Consider the following 24,124-nt stretch of genomic DNA (forward strand, 5'->3'; position numbering starts at 1 on the left):
AAGTTGGGATTCCATACAAAAGCACATGTATGCTTCCATGGCATGAGAAGTTTTAATTTGCCTACTTTTTAAGTATTCAATTCCAGCCATCAGACTGTTGCTTCCTATTTCTCCTTTTATATTTTCCTGGGCTACAGTATTGACATATTTCTCCAGGTATAACATCTAACATCACAATTAGACATATGCCCCAAATGCCTGGGAAATGTGGTGGATTTTGATTGTCTTCTGTACCCTGGATTGGAAATACACCTTGTTTTTTTCCCTGTTGACAGTCCTCATTAGGATCAAGGCACCAGATGGCAAGTATGCTTCTGCATGTAAAGTGCCCCATATTGTGGATGGACAGCTTCATCCCACTGATGAAAGGGACTTTGGCTAATTATTACCATTATTATTTTCTTTTGAAACATAAAAACTCTCTTTCACTTAAGGTTGCAGTTTCACTGTGTGAAAAAGACTATTCATAGATTATATCATCAGAGGGTCTGAACTCCTTGTACTGATGGTCATGTAGTTTACTTATGCACATGGATACAAGATCTTATTCAGTTTCAAGGCAGATCACAATATTAATAAGGAGGAATGACTCCCTTTCCTAGTGGTTTTAGCCAAGAGAGACAGTCAGAGGAAATTATTGTCTGTATTGACTATATCACATCAGAGGTAAATTTGGAGGCTTGGCAATAACTTCTTCGTGTTAAGGAACTGTATTTCCAATAATACAGTTCATCTGACTGTGTGAGATAATTTAGAAAATGGTTTTCTTCTTTGGAAAAGTCAGCAGTCACTTAGTGTTACTGAACCCTGACTGAGTTCACTCACAGCAGGAAGTAGCTCTCAGATGAGGGATTATGACGAGGTGGGAGATAATTCCCTATCACTAATTTCTGCTTGTCACTAAACAAAGAGAGGTAAAGCATAGGGGGCGCACTTGCATCCCCAGAGCAGAATGCTGCCACTCCAGGTCAGTGTAGCAGCATGTCAGGACACGTTTTTCATGGAAATCCCAATGTTAACTTAAAATTTACATAAGTTTTTGGGTCAAAACTTTCAAATTTTCACATTGATAAACAACTTGATGGCCAGAGATGCTAAAAGGCATAAATGTTTGACTCAGTGAGAGTTACTTGCATTAACCATCTTTGGAAATTAAATTACTTGTGCCTCCTTATCTTACAAAAACATGCACAATATATCTGGTAAACAAGTAGCCTTGTTGATATCAGTGGGGCAGCCTCCTTGCATAAAATGGAATATATAAATTTTTACAAGATTTAAACAGTTATTTTGTAATTTTCATTTATTACTCATAACTCGAAATCAGTCAGGTTTATAATGTTATCCTTATTTCTTGTAAAAGATGAAGCTAGGGCAATCATATTGAAGTTACTCTTAATACTGGAGAAATGGCTGAGTAATCTAAGGACAAAGTAAAATAGTTACAGCATGCATTATCTTAGAAGCAACTGAATGTAATTTCTGGACTGTATAATCATTCCACTTGTTTGGTGTTTGCAGGTGCCCAGAGTTGAAGCAGTCTGAATCAGTTAGACATGGGAGTATCAACTAAAAATTTGTATTTTCAAAAGAATTGGAATGGAGGCCAATTTGAAGATAGAGAGCATGTGGAAAACACATACTCCTTGTTAAAATTATTTGTTCCACAAAGTGGGAACTTGTCGATGGTGGACAGAGGAAAGGTATATTTAAAGGAAATCAAGTGAAAGATAGAGTGAAGTTTTGAGTTCCCTATAGACAAGTCTTTTCAGCCTCAAGGACCTCTTTAAGTGTCAGTTATAGGAAGGAGCTTTGCAGTGCTTGTTTCAGGATCTGTGCAATAGAAAGTATTCATTACAACATGTTTTGTGAAATGCTCCCTGGATAAAATTTGGAAGTTAACTCTGCAATACAAAGGTAAAAGTTTCCATTATGTTTGGAGGATTTCATGAGAAGAATGGATCTCCCACTGACAATTTCAAAGACTAATTTTGAACAATATCACGTTTTTGTTTGTTTATAGTAAAGCTCTTGTCTAAACTTGACGATTCAGGGTTATTTTGCCCTGGAGTAGTTTTCTTGGCACTATTCATAATCTTTTACATTCCAAACTAGATTTTGGAGGAGAGTCAGCATATTACTTCATACAAAAGTTATTACTCCATATGAATAATAGCTTCTTTTTTGCTTCAGTCTTCACTGGCAAATGCTCCTCACACACCCCTCAAGAAGATGGGTCGAAAGGTGGGGACTGGAGGAACAACATCCCTCCCAATGGAAGTGAAAATCAGGTTCGCGACCTCCTGAGGAACCTTAGCATCCATAAGTCTATGAGTCCTGATGAGATGCATTCCAGAGTCCTGAGGGAATTTCCTGACGTAGTTGTCAAGCCACTCCTGATGATATTTGAAAAATCATAGCAGTCAGGTGAAGTTCTTGGTGACTAGAAAACAGGCAATACAGCACTCATTTCTAAGAAGGGTGTAAAGAAAGAATGACCCAGGCAGCTACCAACCTGTTTACCTTATCTTAGTGCCAGAGAAATCGTGAGCCATATCCTCCTGGCAACTATGCTAAGGCCCATGGAAGAGAGGGAGGTGATATGGAATAACCAGAATGACTTCATCAAGGGCAAGTTCTATCTGACCAACCTTGTCTCTTTTTATGATGGTGTAACTGCATCAGGAAACAAGGGTAGAGCCTCTGATGTGTTCTATGGACTTCAGTAAGACCTTTGACACAGTCCTCCACAAATCCTTCTCCCTAAATTGGAAAGACTTGCATTTGGTGAGTGGACTGTTCAATGAATGAGGATAGGTTGTGAGGTCATACCCAGAGAGTGGTGGTCAATGGGTCAATGTCTGGGTAGAGATCAGTGACAAGTGGTGTCCCTCAGGAGTCAGTACTAGTACCAGTGCTCTTTAATATCTTCATTAGTTATACTGACAGTGGGATTGAGCACACCCACAGCAAGTTTGCAGATGACACCAAGCTGTGTGCTGTGATTGACATGCCTGAGGGTCAGGATGCCATGTAGAGACACCTGAACAGGTTTCAACAGTGAGCCCAGGTGAACCTCATGAGGTTCAACAAATTCAAGTGTAGCAAATTGCACCTAGGTCGTGGCAAAACCCCACTATCAGTACAAAGCGGGGGATGAAAAGAGTACAGCCCTGCCAAAAAGCACTTGAGGATACTGGTGGATGGCAAGCTGGACATAAGCCAGCAAGGTGCACTGGCAGCCCAGAAAGCCAACCTTATCCTGGGCTGCACCCAAAGAAGTGAGGTCAGCAGAGTGACGGAGGTGATCCTGACCTTCTACTCTGACTAGTGAGACCTCACTTGGAGTACTGTGTTTGGATTTGGAGTCCTCAGTACAGGAGAGACATGGACCTATTGGAGCACATCCAGAGGAGGGCCACAAAAAATGACCCGAGGGATGGAACACCTCCCCTGTGAGGACAGGCTGGGAGAGCTGGGGCTGTTTTAGCCTGGAGAAGAGAAGACTCCTGGGAGACCAGAGAGCTGCCTTTCAATATATAAAGAAGTGATATAAGAAGGAAGGGGACAGACTCTTTTGTCTGTTGTGACAGGACAAGAGGAAATGGTTTCAAACTAAAAGAGAGGAGATTTAGATCTTTATAAGGAGGAATTTTACAGTAAGGCTGGTGAGGCACTGGCAAAGGTTGCCCAGAGAGATGGTGGATGCCCTGTCCCTAGAGAGATTCAAGGTCAGGCTGTACAGGCTGGCTGAAAAATACTGCTTGGGTACATCAGCAGCCAGAAGAGCAGCTTACAAAAGTGAAAATTGTTGCAGTGTAACTCCTCGCTATGTGCAGGATTACAGCCTACAATGCAACTAGACTGCAGGCACTAACCCAAAGTCATTCTGTCCATAGCAGTGTCACTTCCATTTTTATCCATTCCCAAAAATGTCAAAATCTGTAATGGTGAGAGGCTGATGGCAAGAGCAGAGCAAGGCATATTATATTTATATGCCATATACACCAGGTTATCAAACCACAGATCTCTAGATCCCACACTTAGGTAGAGAGTTTTGTTATCTTGACTAAAACTTCATTACATTAATTTTCTGAATTAATCTCTCATAATGATGTAAGAATATCAGTCAACTGCTGTAATATAGCCTAGCTATTTACCTTGCCATTTACCCCAGTCCCTATGTAATTCAAGTGGGAAACACTGATTATGTTGGACTTTTCTTAAACATGGGAGGCTATTATATAAAACACCCAGCACTCAACTCTAAAACATTGGAAAGGGCATTGTGTTGCTTGTTACGGAGGCACATGTAGTTGTAGCAACTTGGAGAAAAATTAAGTCATATGTTACATTCTGCACTGCATTTCTAACATTAAGAAAATGTGATTATTTCTAATATCATACTATAAAAACAGTTTTCATTTCAGGACTTACCAGAACACTCCTAAGAGTTTCAGATATCTTGGGAATAACATTTATATGAGAATTGAGGAATTCATTTACGAGAGCTTGAGATTCATACCAGAAGTATTTGCACGTGATCTCAGAAGTCAGTGAGCTTACTTGTGAGATGACAGGTAGAATGAACACCTCAATACTGACCTGAGCTATTTTTTGAGCAGCATCAGAAGCTTTCTCAACTCTTGTCTTGATTAATCTTTCTAATTTGTTTGTTCTGACTTGATTATTCTGTTAAAAGTTTGGAGCCTTAACAACTTCTAACTGTTATGGAGAATGTAAGAATAGGAATTTGCACTTTGTGAATACTAAACATTTGTACAAACGCTAAGACCATATCAAGTTTCTTCATGAACAGGCATGTTTTGAAAGAGATAGAGTAAAACAGAGGCATTTCATTGAAGAATTTCCAAATTAAATACTTCTCCCTTTATACCACTTGAACTGAATGCTCAGCGTACAGTTTTAATCCCAGAAAAAACTATTTTTGAACATCTTGTCTGACAAAAGCCATTGATTTTTATCAGCTGGCTTCTACGTTGAGCCTCTGAGTTATGTTAGTAGGGTGTGCAGGTTCAGTTTCAAGGCTTTGCCTGAGAAAGAATCCAGTGCAGCCTTAAGCAAGTAATTTGGTTAGGTATCCTTACTGCTAGGAATGCATCCCTTTTCTCCTGCATGTAGTTAGCATAGTTACCAGATGTTGGATCTTATTCTATCCTTTCCCATTAGCTTAAAAAACCCTCTGCCATCTGAAGTGTTTACAGACCATGTTCAGAACACTTTTTTCCTTTCTGGGTATAAACTAGAATGAAGTCCAGCAGCCATAAAATGCCCCTCTATGTTTAAAAACTGTAAAAACAGTAGTGCTGAGCTTCATGTTTATGACTTTAGTGGTTTCTGTATAAATAGCCTTGGTTTCCCAGTTAAAATTCAGTGTGACTGCCTGTCAGCCCTTTCAGTTTTATCATCGCCTCCAAGGGAAGTTGAGATTTTTGCATCCTGTCCATCATTGCAAGCCATAAAGATTGATTAAATTAGAACAGGGGCTGACATCTGGTCTTGACGTCCATGGTCTACTTCCCTCTCCCATGGAGGAAAGGGATCACATGCCTGGTGAGATCACACTGTCTCGTGTCCTGTGATGTGACTCGGTGGTTGCTCAGCTCTCTTCTGTCTCTCCTCAACCCCTGCCAGCAGGAGCTGTACCCATTCCACCACCTCCTCTGGATCATACCATGCCCTCAAGTACTACATGTGATGGCACTGCCTTCAATGCCCTTTATTGGATCGGCAGCAAATGTGACCCTGTGAAGCCCAGCTGATGGACCACTAAATGAGTCACAAGACTGAGCAGAGCCCTGAGCTCTCTTCTTCAGCTATGCTGGCTCTCCTCCGAAGATGTAAGGGAAGCAGTATGTTGCTCTCCAAAAAAATCAAATGCCTCCCAAAAAGTGGCATTCTTAGTCAGTAGAGGGTGTCACTCACTACTTTTTCATGGTAAAGCCTCTCCCCACTTTTTTTTTTTTTCTGTTGCAGTTGTTGCAGTTGAAAGTAAGTAGAAAGAAAATCCCAAGCTTAAAGATAGAGGTTACTAGAATAATGGATTAGATTCGTGACTGTAGGGAGGAAATCCTTGATAAAAAGCAAAGAAAAAGAAGAAATGAAAGAAAGCAGGCGGTATTTGAGGAAAGAATATGGTGCGTTTCTTTTTCTCTTTATTATTCCTTCATCTCTTTGCCCCTTACAATTTAAATCTTTCTTTTTGTTGTTGGTACCAATCCAGCAGCTATATGAAGCAAGTAATTAGCGCTATGTGGAGAAACAGTGTTATTAACTTAAGTGACCATAGTGAAGATCGTGTTTCTGTTCCTTTTTTTCTCTAATGTACATGTAGAATCATATTCCCCGTGATGGCATATTTCTTTTGCAATTTGTTAATTGCCTTTTTTATTTTCAAAAGAATTTGTACTCTGGGAGCTGCAAAAGGGCATAAGGTTCCAACAGCATGTAGAAGCACAGACAGATCTGCAACAGAAAATAGAGCAATGAATAGAATGGTCCCCAAGTGCTTTCTGAGCCTAGAACACAAGCTATGAACATATCTTTTACCAAGTTAGCTTTGTTCTAAATACATTCATACTGTCAAAGAGATAAACCTCAGTCTGCACCCAGAGCAGAGGAGGTGAAGGCTTTTCTGTGTGAGAGATCCTCATGCCGGACTCACAGATGTACATTTCCAGTGGCTTTTTAGCAGCTGGAGAGCTGGATGCTCACATCTGGAGGAATCGTTGTGGAATTCCCCTGTTGCTGGGTAACAGGTGTGACACCACTCCCAATGATTGCTAAAAGAACAAACTGGCAAATACAAAATAACAAACAATAACATTCTTAACTTCTTCCTAAAATAGAGGAATATCAGGTTGTGATGTTTTATGTTGGAAATTGTCACTGTTTTTCTTCTGCATGGTGCTCTTAGCACGTGGGAAAGACATTTCCAAACATATTTCATAATCTTTGTCCTTTCCATTACCATAATGATATTTAATTCCTAAGATACATGTTTGCTTAAATATTTATTATAAATAAGACTGCATTATGGAGTTTTAGTCCATTTTAAAATGCAGATCATATCTGGAAAAAAGATTTAATACAGATCTTATGCAATATTAATCAATTAAAACAAGTTTCACTGATTTAGAGTTGCATAATAATTTATAAATAATTTATAAATAAAAAATAACACTGGAGGATACATTTCATTTAAACTGTTTTATTTTTAATATAGTTATATCTAACATTTTGGTGGTTAAATTGAAGTTCTGCTACATAATATAGATGTGAACGCGCAAGCTAACATCTAATTTAATTTTATCTTCTTTAGAATAACTATAAACTCTATCCTACTCTATTCTATTCTATGTTTCTCATAGAAACATTGTATTTTCAGGTTTACTATAATTTTAATTAAATTGACAGCATGTGAGAGATGCAGGTATAGTACTCCTTGCATGGCGATCAAGAATGATGTGGATTCCTTAATGAGACCAAAGGGGATGATCTTCAGTATAGTATCTTGTAGGACCTTTCCTTGCTCTAATCAGTGTAATGCCACCTCTAGAATTTATGTACACTATTTGCTGAAGGCCATGGATATTGGTTGCAATGGATATTTGTTGCAAGACTTCTTGTCCAGAACTAGCCCTGCCTAGACTGTGAGGTCAAACACGACTCTGTTGTCAGGCTGCTTTGGTTGTTTTTCATCTGCTGATGTCTGAAAAGTCATGTCTGCTTGATGTCTGGTTGATCCACACAGGTTGATCCCACTGAAAGAAAACATTCATAGTATTTACTTAGGTTTGCCTTCCTATATATATTAATGAAAAGCTTTATATTTCATTGTGTTGCGTTGTCTTAAGCCATTTTTTTTTGCCAGAAAGAAAGCACTAGGAAGCTGTTATTGGTACACTATATTAATAGGAGATTTGAATCCCTGTTGAGCCTTCAGAGGATCAAAGGTGTCTCAACTCCTGCGAGGGTAGAGAGGCTCTGCAGAGAGATCTTGATAAGTCAGGGGGCTGGGTCATCACCAGCCACATGAAGTTTTTAAGAGCGAGTACCAAATTCTGCACCTGAGGGGAGGCCTGATGGCGGCTGCAGCTCCTCACAGGGAGCGGAGGGGCAGCGCTGAGCTCTGCTCTGTGTGACAGCGACAGGGCCCGAGGGAACGGCATGGAGCTGCGTCAGGGGAGGGCAGCTGGGGGTCAGGGAAAGGGGCTGCACCACAGGGCTGTGGGCACGGCCCTGAGCATGTGAGAGGGTCCTTTGGAAGATTAATTTACTTCTCTAAACAGATAGCAAACAAAAGGACTGAACCAACAACTCATGGTGAAATATTTAATTCTGTAGATTTCACTTTTTCCTGCTGCAAAATGTCCATGAGCGTCTCATACATTATTTAATGCAACTCTTTGGAATTTCTCAGTGGAACTGTAGATATGTGTGTGTGAGAGAAAGATCATTATATCTTCCCTACAAATTGCTTGGAAAGTTCCTTATAAACACTTGGATCTTGAGAAACATTGGCTGTGATGGGTCATATCGATGTCATGGTGTTATTTCTGGTTTTGACAGGTACATCTTTCACCATCAGGTGCAATCTATTAGGGCTCCAATTCTGCCATACAAAGCCAGCAGACATACAGTCAGAAAATTCAAAAAACTCAGTAAAACAAATCCCCTTGCTGGTCCAGTCGAGCCTTAACTGAGACATCACTGTTGCAAATCCAGTGTTTACTCGTGAAGCCTGTGGAGAAACCATTAAATGGATGTCAGACTGCTGAATTGTGTCTCTTGTGTGTCCCACCACAGATCTGAAAGCACACTGCCAAGAAGCTGTCTTGGTAAGGATGAGTGGGTGACAGGTTTATATTTCACCTCTTCTCTTATTCTTTAAGTATACGTGTGCTCCCTGTGGCTTCACAGCCTTCACCAAGGAGTGAAACCTCAGGTGGGCGGTACGGGTCCACCTGCAGCCGCCACTTGGCCCGGCAAAGGGCTGCTCCTCCCTAACAAGAATGAGAACCAGGTGTCTGCCAGGCACAGGCACACCTGAGATTTAAGAGCATTAAATGTTTGTTGGTTTGTTTGGTTTTTTTTTTTACTAAAAATCCTCTGCGAAATTGGAAGCTACTTTTTCTGATTGTTTGTTTGTTTTCAAGTACCTGAGACTGAAATGCAGCTAACAGTCATTCTTGGTATGGCTTGTATTATGAAACAACAAATTATTTTAATTGCTCTAGCAATTCCCTTCCCGTTGCTGTAAACAAAACGATTTCAAGCAGCAGCAGCAGCAGCAGCAGCAGCAGCAGCTGTCTGAATCACGTTGTACTTACTAGAAGAGCTCTTCTCTCTGCTTAGGGCTGGTGTGAAGGCTTTCTGCAGCTAGCCAAGGGATGCTGCTGATGAAGGGACCAATCTCCTGGTCCTTTGCTTTACTCTCTCCTCACCTGGCTCTCTTTATACAGACTCACCTTCACTCCCTCACAATGGCATATATTTGTGAACTATTTCAATGCTTAGTATTTGGAAACAGTTTTAGGAAAGGGAAAAGCAAGAGAGCTTTGCTGGAAAAACTCTGAGACCCCTGATCTGTCTGAATTATTTATAAAGTAGTTTTCTGATGTTTCAAGATTTTTTTCCTTGAGCAAGTTCAAGAGAAAGCAGACTGTATCCAAAGGAGTTGGAACAAAATATAGTTTCATGGGAAAAACCTGTGGATTTTCTCTTCAGATGTGCTGATCTATAGATTGATGCACTCAAGGCATAACACAGCCATTATGAAAACACAGCCCCAGCACTGCAGAGCTGGCAAAGCTTCCTCCCTTAGCGTTGACTTGGAGCTAACAACTTGGAAATTATTGATGTAAATGCTTTATTATCGATTGCACAATTAAAGCATGAGTGGAGGAAGGAACCTGCAGCCAGCTATGGTGTTCGGCTTCATGTTTTATGACTCAGAGACACATTATTTATCTCTGTGTTGCTGCTGGATGAAACTGAAGGGTGTTTTTAACATTGTTTCCCAAAGATTTTGTCCCTTAGCAAGTAAAATGCTTTGGATGAATATCCAGTCTTAAGCCAGTAGCACTATTACATGGGGACTGCATTTACGCTTTCATCTTTTGAATGTTTATTCATAATGCTGTAGTTAACTAAATACCTCTTTCTCCATGAGCCTAAGAAGTCTGCATTATTGATAAACAAGTTATTTTGCTGAGCCTTTGAAAGCTCCTCTATGTATCTAATGTTCAGGTAAAAATGTGAGAGATAAAGAGGGATTTTTCCAGACACTTCAGGGTTCAGAGATGTAACACCAAGACTGTTCTTGCATTCATGATAATTTTTGTGGGCTACACTTTGACCAGTGTACAGTATACAAATAGGTGTTATTTAAAAGATGCAGTAAGGTTTCTACAAAGCTGGAGGAGTATTTGTTTCTCTTTATGCATCTCCTGTAGTGTGAGTGGAATTGCAAATCTATAGAGGAGATCGTGGTCAGAATTTGGGCAAAAATCCAAGAAAAATCTTGGAAAAAGAAATCCTTTGTGTCAACTGGTACAGGCAGTTTTTAGTTATGTAAACAAATAGACACCTCGGAATCAATTTGCACAGTGAATGTCATTGCAAAACTAAGGCGCTTCTCAAATACATGTAGTGAATTGATTCTGATGACAGCAAAAGTACAATCTTCCTTGATGCAAAGGAAAACAATACAGGGAACATTTGGGAAAGAATGGAAGGTAGATTCAATGATAAATGTTTTCTACTAAAATAAGGTATGACAGTGAATGTAAAAAATTTTTTCTGTGCCAAATTTAATCGACAGTGCTAAATCAGCTGAAACTGGGCAAACTAAAAACTCTTTCAAAAGATATCTCAATTAATTTGCAGTACTTACTGTTGCTGATTGTAGCAGCAGTTTCAGTTCGGGCCTAATACTGATTTACTATAGTGGCTGCATTTGTTCAGCTGAGATAAAGCAGAAGAGACATTGTTTGTAATAACTTCTTCCATTACACTCATAGCCTGTACTGTGTACCACAGATGAGCGTCCAATAGTCTACATAGTTCAGATTACTGAACGATTCAGACACCAGTCTGGGCTTTGTCCCATAATCAATAATCATCCATCCTTCATTTTTATTGCTATCTAAGCATACCTACTAAATAGATCTGGTGAGAGATGTTTACCACTGCCACCACTAAAATATCTTTGTTCAACATCCTGCCCATGATACAGCAACACTCATTTTTTTCTTTCAAAACACTTTCAAAGAGATTTGCTATATTGATGAAGTAGATTTACCTTTAAAAGCCAGAAAACCGTGTTGGGAAACCTCATGCAGCTAGTTTAGAGAACATCTTTTTACTTACTTATTTTCTGATTGCATATACATTGCAGCCAAAAAGCTGAACTGTAAATCTGAATACGTACAGACCCTGTAGGCTGTGATCTGAATTCAAGTTTGGATCAGAATGTGAATTTTGCAAATCTTTTTTGTTTCCATATGAAAAAACCGTGAAGCCAAGAATACTCATATTTTAAACACTCCAAATTACGTGAAATAAGCCCATTACTGAGAAAAACTAGAATTTACAATCTATTACACAGAGAACAGAAGAGTCTCTTGTTACTGGCATTGTAGGTATTAATTTGAGTTAATTATTCTGTCATTATTATATTCATTTAAAATTATTAGCTTTTACTTTCTGTTTTCTATTTTTCCTTTGTTTTCCTACTTGTGCTGGTTCAAATTAAGTAATTGTTCATGTAGATTGCATGGAATTGTCTTCATTCATATTGTCTCATACTTTTAAAACAAGAAAATTCTGAGCAAAACACTTTTGGCTTTAACTTTTCTGATACACAATCATTTGAACTAAAATTATAAAACTTTAAGAGTTCTGTGAATGCTTATAAAACACTTTTCACTTTTGAATACTTGTAGTAATAATATGATCCTGTGATTCTATTATTAGCCTTACTTAAAATTAAACGACGACATCTTTTCTAGGTATACCACTCATTCATGGAAAATCAGAAAAAGATTTGGTACTGTTATTAATTTTTAGTTTGGTGGCTAATAGTAGGAAACAACCATTCAGAGTTGCTTTTTTGTGTATTTGGAGTGTTAATGATGAGTTCATAGGTTAGGGGTTATGAATGAATATCTTCTGGGCTTTAATGTGAGTAGACTGTCTTCTGCTAAATGCTGTTCAGATTTCTGAACAGCATTTATTCCTTGGAAGTGAATTCCTGTAAAAGCACAGACTCTACCACATATGAATAATGTTGAGGGCAAAAATTCACCTAAAATTTTATTTTTGTTGAAAACCAAAACCCAGAGGAGCAGATTTTCTAGGTTTCTGTCAAAAATGGTCAGTATTGAAAAAACTAGGTTACTTAGGTGTATTTGGGAAATTCACAGTGTATTCAGGTAAGTTAATGTAGTTTTTATGTCTGTAGATTTAAGCCCAGGCATTCTAAGGGAATCTTGATTAAGTTGATCATCTTCTAAGGAAATACTCTCAGTAGTATCTCCAGAATGAAAATTCATCACGTTTATCAGATTTTCCAGCAGATATTCATCTGCAGATCAAGAAGTAAAGTGATTTTCTTAGCCTGCAATTTACACAAATACTACATACAGGCAAGGGCTGAAAGACTTGTGCTTTGATTGTACTGGAGTTTGTTACCTTGAGGCTGTTCTCAACAGGCTTGGATTACCCTAGGGAAATAGGGGTTCGATATAACTTAGTTTGTTAGGATTAACTCCATCTGATATCATGCGGACCAGGCAACAAGGATTACTATTTCTTATTTGTTTTCTGAATGTGATCTGAATTTCCACTTAAACTGCTGAGTTTGAAACTAAATTCTTGGTGTTGTTTTTTTTTTTAATAACTTCATGAAATCTCAAATCTTTTGTTTTGACCGTGTGTATTAAGCATATAGCTTTCAGATAGTAGTGCATGCCAGAGCACTTATGCATCTCAGATATAATGGGAAAAACATCAGCTCTTGAGTAACCAAAACCTGTACCAGTCAGGTGTCTCTTCCCTCCAAGTTTAGTGTTTCATGTTTCTGTGTAAAGAACAACATTCTTCCTGGAATGCTCTCCCCCTAAGGGAGAATAGCAAGGAGAAATCTGGGAAATTCATGCCTGAGACACTGGAATGTCTTTAATTCATTTATCTTGAGGACAGTGCTAAGATACACTCAAGAGTTCAATGATTTTGAGATCTGAGTTCCAGCTTGCCAGTGGTTTTGCCATTGCAAAACCTTGGAAAGTTGAAAAGGTTTTTTATTGCTGTTGCTGTTCTGATTTTATTTTTCAGGTTTCATGTTTTTCATTTGATCAGGGAAAAAACAAGTATTAGTCTTATTCTCAATAGTCTTATATTCCCCTATACTGTATCAGCATGAAGCCATTAATTGATGTTGGCATTACAAAAAGAGCCCTTTTCCTTTCCTGTGCTTGGATCACCTGTGGATTATAGCCCTGCAGCTGCATTGTGCCCCTAAAGGTCCATAAGCTGCACTTAATGTTTCCACATGTATGGAGTTTGGTTGTAGGAACATTAATAGTAAATGCATTAAAAATAAGGTTACAATAGCATGGCCACTCTTTTCTCTAAGTTCGGGTTATAACAATGTTCTCATTCTGTTTTCCTAGCACTATTTCTATAGCAGGATTTATTGTATTTTGAGAATAAAATCTGTTTTACAAACTTCATTTCTTATGAATAATGTTATAAAACAAGTAATATTTTAGTCTGAATTGACCTTAAGCATGTTGAAATTGTTGTAAATTCCTGTTCAAGCTTTCTCTTCTATACTTCAGTCCATTCAAAAAACAGTGTCAGACTTCCAAGTACTGACAGAAGTGCTTGTTAACTTCATAGAAAACATCCAAAATCTCATGGAATTTTTGCCTTGGGGAAACATTTGTTTTTCTTGTTTGATCAATTAAACACTGCTTTTCAGGGTGTATTGTAACATCAGGGATGAGAATAACCAGAAACACCAACGGTCTGCAAAAAGTTTGGGTCAATCTCTGTGCACAAGTTATACATTTGGAGAGTTCAAGCAGTGATGGGGGCACAAATTGAGGCATCTTATGCATAATTTCCTTGAAATTATTCATACTGAAGTGTTTCAAGGAGATAAAAAACAGCTTTGCGTTGATGATGTTGGTGCTCGAATGGCAAGGAGCAAAAAAAAAAAAAAAAAATCGATGTGATTTTAATATAAGGGAAGGAAATCTTAAATAGAAATGCTACAAATAAGTTATCATGGTGCCACAGAAAGCATTAGGAAAGCTTTTCAGCTGAGAAGGAGTGGATGTGAAGATCACAAAAAGTCTTGAACTGAATGAACATATAATTAGAATGATATGATTCAACACAAATTGATAATTTTGCCAGAACAAAAGTTCAACAATATTCCATGAAATATTTAACAATGCTTATCATTATATAATACGTAATATTACAATGTATATATATACGAGTATTATAACTCAGATGAATTGTGTTCACCTTGTGTGTTTTATTTCAATGTTTATATTTTAGGTTTATCCTCATATATTTTTTACAATAGCACATACATGTTAAAATGATGGGCCTGCAGGGACGCGACGAGGAAGGCTGAAGCCCGCCTGGAATTAAATCTGGCAAAGGGGATAAAGGATAATAAAAAAGGCTTTTTTAAGTACATTAACAGTAGAAGGAAGACTAGGGAGAATGTGGCTCCCCTGCTAAGTGACAGGGCTGTTCTGGTAATGGGGGATGCTGAGAAGGCGGAGATACTGAATGCCTTCTTTGCTTCTGTCTTCAGTGAAAAAGCTCCCCCTCGGGAATCCGAGACCCTGGAGGTTAGTGAGAGGGTCTGGGGAATGGAAGACCTCCCTTCTGTCAGGGAAGAGGTGGTCTGAGAGTGTCTAGGCAACACCAATATTCACAAATCCATGGGACCCCATGGGATGCATCCATGGGAGCTGAGGGAGCTGGCAGAGGTGATTGCTGAACCGCTTTCTGTCATCTTTGAGAGGTCTTGGAGGACGGGGGAGGTGCCTGAGGACTGGAGGATAGCCAATGTCACTCCGGTCTTCAAAAAGGGCAAGAAGGAAGATCCAGGCAGTTATAGGCCAGTCAGCCTCACCTCTGTCCCTGGAAAGGTGATGGAACAGCTTGTGCTGGATGTCATCTCCAGACAACTGGAAGAAAAGGAGGTTACCAAGAGTAGTCAGCACGGGTTCACCAGGGGAGGTCGTGCTTGACCAACCTGGTAGCCTTCTATGATGTTGTCTCTGGCTGGGTGGATGGGGGGAGAGCTGTGGAGATAGTCTACCTTGATTTCAGCAAGGTATTTGATACTGTCTCCCACGACATCCTTATAACAAAGCTGAGGAAGTGTGGGATAGATGAGTGGACAGTGAGGTGGGTTGAGAACTGGCTGACTGGCAGAGCACAGAGAGTCGTTGTTGGGGGGTGCAGAGTCCGGTTGGAGGCCTGTAACTAGCGGTGTTCCTCAGGGGTCTGTGCTGGGTCCGGTCTTGTTCAACATCTTCATCAATGACCTTGATGAGGGGATAGTGGCCACCCTCAGCAAGTTTGCTGATGATACGAAGTTGGGAGGATTGGCTGACACACCTGAAGGCTGTGCTGCCATTCAGCGAGACCTGGACAGGCTGGAGAGCTGGGCAGAAAAAAAACGGATGACGTTTAACAAAAGCAAGTGTAGAGTCTTGCATCTGGGGAGGAATAATTGCATGCACCAGCACAGGTTGGGGGATGAGCTGCTGGAGAGGAGCTCTGCAGAGAGGGGCCTGGGTGTCCTGGTGGATGACAGGTTGGCCATGAGCCAGCAGTGTGCCCTTGTGGCCAAGAGGGCCAATGGCATCCTGGGGTGCATTAAAAAGAGCGTGGCCAGCAGGTCGAGGGAGGTGATCCTCCCCCTCTACTCTGCCCTGGTGAGGCCTCATCTGGAGTACTGCGTCCAGTTCTGGGCTCCCCAGTACAAAAAAGACAGGGATCTCTTGGAAAGAGTCCAGCGGAGGGCCGCAAAGATGGTGAAGGGCCTGGAGCATCTCTCCTATGAGGAAAGGCTGAGTGAGCTGGGTCTGTTCAGCCTTGAGAAAAGAAGACTGAGAGGGGACCTGATCCAGGTCTACAAGTATCCAAGGTGTTGGGGGCAGAATGGCAAGGATGGACTCTTTTCAGTGGTGAGTGGAGACAGGACAAGGGGAAATGTCCGGAAACTGCAACATAGGAAGTTCTGCACAAATGTGCGCAAGAACTTCTTTACAGTGAGGGTGACGGAGCACTGGAACAGGCTGCCCAGGGAGGTCATGGAGTCTCCTTCTCTGGAGACCTTTATTTATATTCAAGACCTTCCTGGATGCCTACCTGTGTGACCTGGTGTAGGGAACCTGCTTTGGCAGGGGGGTTGGACTCGATGATCTCTTCCCTTGGTGGTCCCTTCCAACACCTACAATTCTGTGATTCTGTGATTCTGTGATGAGGAGTTGCAGAGAAGCGTTTTTGTAAGACTGAAGTAAACTGTTGGTTTTCATGTATTTCAGTCTCACACAAAATCAATGACAACAGATTTTGAAATCTTGGAGTTTCCCATGAGGTGTACCTCCGGTGAGAAATCGCCTCTACTTTGGAAAGCTTTTAAGAATGTGCTTAATTTCTTGCCCTGGAGAGGGAGAGTTTGAGCAGGTATTCAGTGCTGTGGTTGCTCACCTGAAGGCTCAAACAGAAGCGTATAAATTGTTGCGAAAGAAGCTCAGATCTTGAGAAAACTAGGAGAAATCCTTTTTGTGTTACACAGAATCACAGAATCACAGGAGTTGGAGGGGACCTGCACGGACCTCCAACCCCCTGCTAAAGCAGGTTCCCTGGAATAGGTCACACAGGTAGGCATCTAGACAGGTATTGAATATCTCCATAGAAGAAGACTCCACTACTACCCTGCGCAGGGTTTACCAGTGCTCTGTCATCCTTACTGTAAAGAAGTTGTTCTGCATGTTAGTATGGGACTTCCTATGTTCAAATTTTAGGCTATTACTCCTTATCCTATCACCTAGAAGAGCCTGGTCCCATTTACCTCCCACCTCCCTTTAGATATTTAAGAGCATTGATCAGATCCCCCTTTAGTCTTCTTTTCTCCAGGCTGAAAAGACCCAGATTACTCAGTCTTTCTTCATACATGAAGTGCTCCAGGCCCTTTTATCATGTTTGTGGCCCTCTACTGGACTCCTTCTAGAAGACCCTTATTTTTTTGAACTGAGGAGCCTAGATCTGGACACAGTAGCCTAAATGTGGCCTCCCCAGGACAGAGTAGAGGGGGATGATAACTTTCATTGACCTGCTGGCCAATCTTTTTTTAATGCACTCCAAGATATCACTGGCCTTCTTGTCCACAAAGACACACTGCTGGCTCATGGCCAGCCTATTGCCCACCCAGATATCCAGGTCCTTGTCCACAGAGCTCCTCTCCAGCAGGTCAGCCCCTAACCTGTATTGATGCATTGCTGGTCCATCTGCAGTGAAGCTGGCTAGGGTTCCTTCCTGCCTGTGTGGAGAAGACACTTCATCTGTCTGGAATCTCTGTAACTGAAAGATATTGTGTCTGGGAAGTTCCCAGCTGCTTTCTCAATGTCACACAAGAAAGTCCATCCAGGAGGGAAATCTACCATGTAGTACAAAATCTATTTACAAAAATAGATCTTACAAAATTTTGCAGATGTGTAATTTCAGACAGCATGGTTCCTTTCATTTGTACCATTTACAGATACTGCCTTCACAGTCACAAAGACCTGAAGTCGATTCAGCACTTGCACTTTTTAAGAGGTCCACTTAAAGAAGTGCATTTAGGGAGACTGATCCTGTTTTCTGTCTTTATTTGAATGGCTTGTTGGTGGTGTGTCACCAGTAATTTGAAATAATATACGAGAAGTGGTTTTCAAAGATTGAGTATAACCACCTATGAGCTTCCTCTGTTGACTTTATACCCACATTTTTGTACTGGTTGTGTTAAGGATGATACTGGAGCTGAAGGTGGCTAGAAGAATCACCACATGTATTTTCACTTCCCCTCTCCATTGGGTTGGAGAGCATATATAGAAACCCAACCCCGTACTCCCTAGCAGCCTTGTGGTATGTGATAAGTAAGTAGGACATGTCAACTGCAGCCCTTTTGCCAAGTCCTTATTAGGATAGCAGATTTGATTCTTGTTCTTTCTCCAGGTTGCTATGGGAGTGTAACTGATGTGCCTCATTAGAGTTTGAGATTGTGTGAGTAATCCTATTGTTTCTATCTTTCAGTGTTAAGTGTGTATAATCACACTGCTTCCTCATGCTGGTATGAGTAACCACATTTTATGACGGGCTTTTTCCATACTCCCTATTTGTTACTCTTTAACTTGTTATTCTACTTCCGTAACTTTGGATTGATTCTGGGGAGAGATGGAGCTGGAAGGTGGGAAGAAGGAAGGGTGCACAGGCAAAATAAAAGCTTTTCGTTCCCTGGCTTGTAACTCTTGCTGTTCAATTTGACTGTGGGTTAAAGATGAGATGATAAGCTGGAGGAAATCGCACAGACAAAATTAGCATGGCTCAGATTGCACTGGCTGAAAGAATGAAATGGTTCTGAGCAACAGTTTGGATTTGTCTTCTACTGAGAGCCTTGACTGCACCTGCCTCAAGGAGCCTGAGAGAGAGGATTTGTGCCCTGTTTTGTGGGGTAGATTGACATGGAGATTAAGAAGGAACGTGGTGCCCATGCATGAACACCATGGGAGTACAAGGGGAGGGAAGGGAGCTCCCTGCTGCCTGATGGCTTTGCCTTTGGCCTGAGATGGCCCGAAGTTGACCTGAACCAGAGGCATGCTTCTCGATCCTCATGTTTCTTTTTCATGTTAAGCAAGGGAAAAGGCAGGGTGGAAATGATATTTCTCAAATATATATGCAGCTCCATCTGGCTGGCTGGGTGTTAATGCTGAGGGATGTGGCAATTACAGTGGAGATGTCCTGTTCCCAGTGAGTGAATGTGTCACCATCTGATGGGACTTATTCGTGTTAGCTCTATCAGTGCTGCTTCCACTTGTAGGGCTGAACTGCTGACATAGGAAATCTGGGGCCAAGAAATCAAGTTACAGAACTGTGGAATCATTAAAGTCTGAAAAGACTATGAGGACCATCTTGTCTAACTACCAGTCCATCCCCACCATGCACACTAACCATGTCCATTAGTACCACATCTACATGGTTCTTGAAAAGGGTGTTCTTTTTCCACAGCCTCCCTGCGTGATCCATTCCAAGGCCCTACCACTCTTCTGGAGAAGAGACTTTTCCTAATATGCAACCTGAACCTCGCACAACAGGCCATTGCTTCTCATCCTATCACTGCTACCTGGCAGAAGAAGCTGATTCTCACCTTGCCACAGCCTCCTTTCAGGTGGCTATAGAGTGGTAAGGTCTCCCTTGAGCCTCCTCCAGACTGAGCAGTCCCAGTTCCCTCAGCCACTTCCCATAAGACCTGTGCTCCAGACTCTTCACAGCTTCACTGCCCTTCTCTAGAAACAGCCAGCACACCCAGATCCCTTTTCTTCCGCACAGCCTTCCAGCCACTCCGCCCCAAACTGTAGTATTTTGTGGGGTTGTCATTAATGAAGTGCAGGACCTGGCACTTAGTGATGTTGAACCTCACTGAATTGTCCTCAGACCATCGATCCAGTCTACCCTTCCCTCTGTAAGAACCACTATAGAGCAGATCAACACTTCCTCCCAGCTTGGTGTCATTTGCAAATTTACTGAGAGGTGTTCTCAATCCTCTCATCCAGCTCATCAATAAAGATATTAGCAGGGCCGGTTCCAATACTGACCCCTGGAGAGCACCACTCTTAACCAGCTTGATTTAACTCAGTTCAAAAAGGCAAGTGTTTGTTTACAACAAGTAAACTATCTAGGTGAATCATGGTGTGATTAGCTGACCTTTTGTAAGGGTATACATATCCACCCAACAGCTGAGTATTATTGCTGGGCCTTGGCTAATTCCAGCTTAAGTGATTGTTGTCTGTCTGTCTTAGTCCTTTCTTTGTCCTCAGCTACTGGATAAAGCTAGTCTACTCAGTCCAGCATCTTCCATTGTTCTCTGTATGGATGTTTTTTCTTTTGAAGTTCTTAAAAGAAATTTGGCCTCTATGTGGAGGACTCTCAAAAAAATGTTGTACCTGTTTTCGACAAAAGAAAAATTGCTCTTCAATATCATCAAGCAGTAACTCCACAAAAGTTAATATATATTTAACTTAGCTCCATTATTTTAGATGATACATTCATTCACTTTCCTTTTTCTACACAAGCCTTGTTCTTACTGCTGCACACTATTGCCACTGTTGTGGCACTGTTGTGCTTTTCACAGTGTGCTCTTGTGTTCAGCTCCTTCCGGCAGAGAAACAGCCATATTTGGTTCTACAGTCACATGTATTTTGCAGTATCACTCTGCCAGTAGTTTCCACCAGTATTGCAACTGTCCCTGCTGCAATATTTTGCCGCAGGAGATAGGCAGCATTTTTCAGAGCATTTCCCAAATCTCCATAAGATTTTCTATTTTTGCTAATTAAGGTTTGTTGTATTTCCTGAGGATGAAACAGTTCATGGTTTCTTAGAAGTGCAGGAGAAGCAGACAGAAGGAATTCAAAGCAAGAATGATCATTAACCATCAACCAATGGATTTCTAGATTGGTTTTCTCTACTTTCTTTATGAAATACGGACATAAAACAAAATCTTACATCTTCAACATTGGAATTTTTGGCAAACGTAAAATACAGACCAACGCAAAAATGGGTGGAGGGAGTACCAATAGCCGGGTCCACAAAATCAAATATTGTTTCTCTTGCTGCCACAAAACCCTAATCCCCACATCATTAAAATGCTTGTTTTTCTTTTTTCCTTCATACAAGCTTGGTCCACTTGGTAGATGGTTCATTTCTTTTCAATATCTGTGGTAATGTTTTTATTTGTAGGATGAGAGGGGAAGAAGTCCACTTTCCTCTTACTTTTCATTGTATGCAAAATTTCTTCAGATGCTACAGTGGTGGTGATTTGGGCATATTTTCTTCTGTATTACTCAGCATGGAACAGTCTTGATCCTTCCTAGCTATATTCATCATTAGCAACATATCAGTGCATAAAAGACCTGAAATGATTGCTGTTGCCACTGAACGGATAATAGAATAAACAAGTAGGAAAATATACCCTTGGCAAGCATTGATTGCTTTTTCAAGATATTGTCACAAACAATGTTCACAGTAACTACTCTAAAAGGTTACAATACAAGTTAGAGAGGCAGCATGATATGAACTATTTTCAACATTGTCTAGAATATTATTGATGATCTATAATGAAGGAGAGTTGGTTTCCTCAGTGATCTCATTAGTTTCTGGCTTGCTTACAAGCACATCAAACTGAAGAAACCTTGTCTTGGGAAATAAGTGGTCTTCAGCTTACCTTGCCCTTGAAATGAAACAACCCTCTAATAGATTTCCTCAGTCCTGACCTCATCAAGAGAGAACAGAGCAGTGCTATAAGGGGAATATTAGACCATGGAAACTAAGAATGTGGAAGGACTTTATAGAATTCCTTTATTCCTAAGTTGCTTTTTTTGTTTGTTTGTTTGTTTTAAATCATAACAAATTAGGAGGACCACCTAGTACAGTTAAAATAAAATAAAATAACAACCTCCCTAAAAAAAACCCTCTAATACACAACCAAAAGCAAAGCCCTAGGAAAAAAAAACACTAGTTCCAGGTTTGTGCCATCTTTAACATATGTTCTGATTCGTCTCCACGATGTCACCTTCAGAATATACTTTACTCTCTCTTGTATGGAAATGTGGGTTACTGATGCCACTAGGTAGAAAACAGGTATGTGATGGTTTTGAAATTCCCAGTAAAAGGATTGCACTGACTATGATCACAAGCTAAAGAGATGATTCAGAAATGGTGATAATCTGTGATTCTGGTATTTTAGGAGACTATAGTCTATGAGCAGAACTGATTGAAACAGCTGTAAAAAATTAGAGCTTTTATTTTAATTATTAATGAAAGACGATGTAAGGTATTCATTGTAAACTGAAGCCTGTGAACACATTGGTCATGTAACAGTTCTCATATACTGACACTGGCTACACCATTAGAGCATCTCCAAGTTCGAGGTCTGAAAAGGGTAGTTTCCCAGCTGCCCCTAAACAGATTCAGTAATGGATGGATGCCAGACCTTGCTGTGTTTTCCCTACAGGGTTTATGTGACCCAGCAGAACATTACTGAAACAGCAGGTCCTGTACCACTCGTGTAGTAAAGGCTAATGGTTTTGTTGCTGAAATTTGTAGGTTTTCTGTGTGTAGTTATAAGCATTCCATTTATGTAACAGCTGTTCTATTGTTCTTTATGGCCACTGACTTGAATGGTTACCAGGAGCTGTTTTCAGAAGGTTCTCTTTGCTGCCCATGGCTGTTTTTATCTCTGCTCTTGTGTCCCTCAAAAAGATCTGGGCTTTAAAAAGGTGTGACTCAGCACAGTTGTGTCATGTCATTTATTATTATTTCTTGCTGAGAGCCTTGGGCATTACCTCAACACAATTATGAAACAGGGCTCTATTGTGTCTAGCCCTGTACACAAATAAGCTGAAGGAATAGTCCTGTTACAAATTGAACAGTACAATGAGAAATACCAGCTAGAGACAACAAAATGAGTGCAGAAAAACACAATAATATTTTAGCCATCAGTAGTTGGTCTAGCGAGAAATTGTCACAGCTGAAACCACAGGATAAAATAGTTTGCAAAAAGCTATTTGAAAAAGCCAAGAACACAAACCTTACATTGCATTTATGAGTCAAACAGAAGGAAAGGTTTTGAAGCTATGTACCAATTGGAAAAATGGTTTCAGAATGGTTGAACGAGGGTACTAGAAAATCTGATCCTGGTTCTCGTGATCTTTGCTGCTGAGGAAAATGTTTGTTGATGTGGATGGGTGTTTGTGCTCCCAGGTCTGACTTTCCCTGGCAGCACACTCCTGCGGGCTGCCTTGTGATGGGACAGGGAGTGTCCTAAGCCTCAGACCAGTTGGACCATCCAACACACCCACTGCTCTCAAGAAGACTTTCAGAACCCAACCCTGTTCCTATGGGAAGTCACACCATCAGTCAAAGAAGCCCAATTAAAATAAAGGTTTTAGTAATTTCCAAACTCTCTGCTGCAGATCTTGAGCTCAGTTAGATCTAGAACTTCAGGATCTTTGGTTCCCTGGCTCCCTGGATGACTATCTTCAAACAGCAGGTCTTGAAAGCACTAGAAACACTCCTTGGGTTCTTTGAACACAGGGGTCTCTAGGAATATGGCAAGGTTACAGGCAGACTTCATTCAAATCTTCTCTTCAGTCTTCCAAGTTTTACTAAGTATATACTGTTTGAGAGTTCTGTTCACATCTCACTGTTGACAAAATTTTCCTCTAGGGAAAACCTGATGATTTTTGGTCATCAGGTGTGTCTATCCAATGATGTGTCTGGTAGACATTGTGGCTGCAAAATGCATTTGAATTTAGGAGAGCTTTGAAAGGCAACTGTGATTCTGCTTTGTGCAATTTTGTGAAAGATCCATTTTCAATGAGAGAGGAAGCAGGGCTGAGGGGAAGTTATATTTTTTTGTGGAGAAAACAGGTTGATGTGAGCATAAGCAGTTAGGCATCACAGAAATAGTGAGAATTCTTTTAAAGATCCTCTCATTCACCAAATGTTCTCTGTCCTGCTATGTAGGTTTTGGAATTTGTTACTTTCGTGCTATTTAGAAGGAAGTAATTAAGGGTCTGAGCATTACTGTCAGCTGACAGATATCCATTGGCTTCCATGGTCACTGGGTCTACTCATATCTGGAATGTTCATTTTTCTGTGGAAGAAATAGGTGATAAATGACCAGGAAAGGATTATGTTGTCCCTGTTGTCAATGATGTCCTTTCCCTAACTCCAGCAAAATGTTTCACTGCCCAAATCAGCACTAAGAAAAAATTATTTCTTACCATTTCAGCCATGCTATATT

General features: G+C 40.5%; 1 long non-coding RNA gene across 2 annotated transcripts in view; it reads left to right on the plus strand.

Annotated features, from left to right (window-relative positions):
- Positions 1–24,124, plus strand: part of LOC122156142 — a 79,515-nt gene that overhangs the window by 34,644 nt on the left and 20,747 nt on the right. The gene's annotated exons all lie outside the window — the stretch shown is intronic.

This window comes from Centrocercus urophasianus, unplaced genomic scaffold (assembly GCF_019232065.1).
Source record: "Centrocercus urophasianus isolate 14NV4802_14NV808 unplaced genomic scaffold, USGS_Curo_1.0 seq_12, whole genome shotgun sequence".
Lineage (NCBI taxonomy): Eukaryota > Metazoa > Chordata > Aves > Galliformes > Phasianidae > Centrocercus > Centrocercus urophasianus.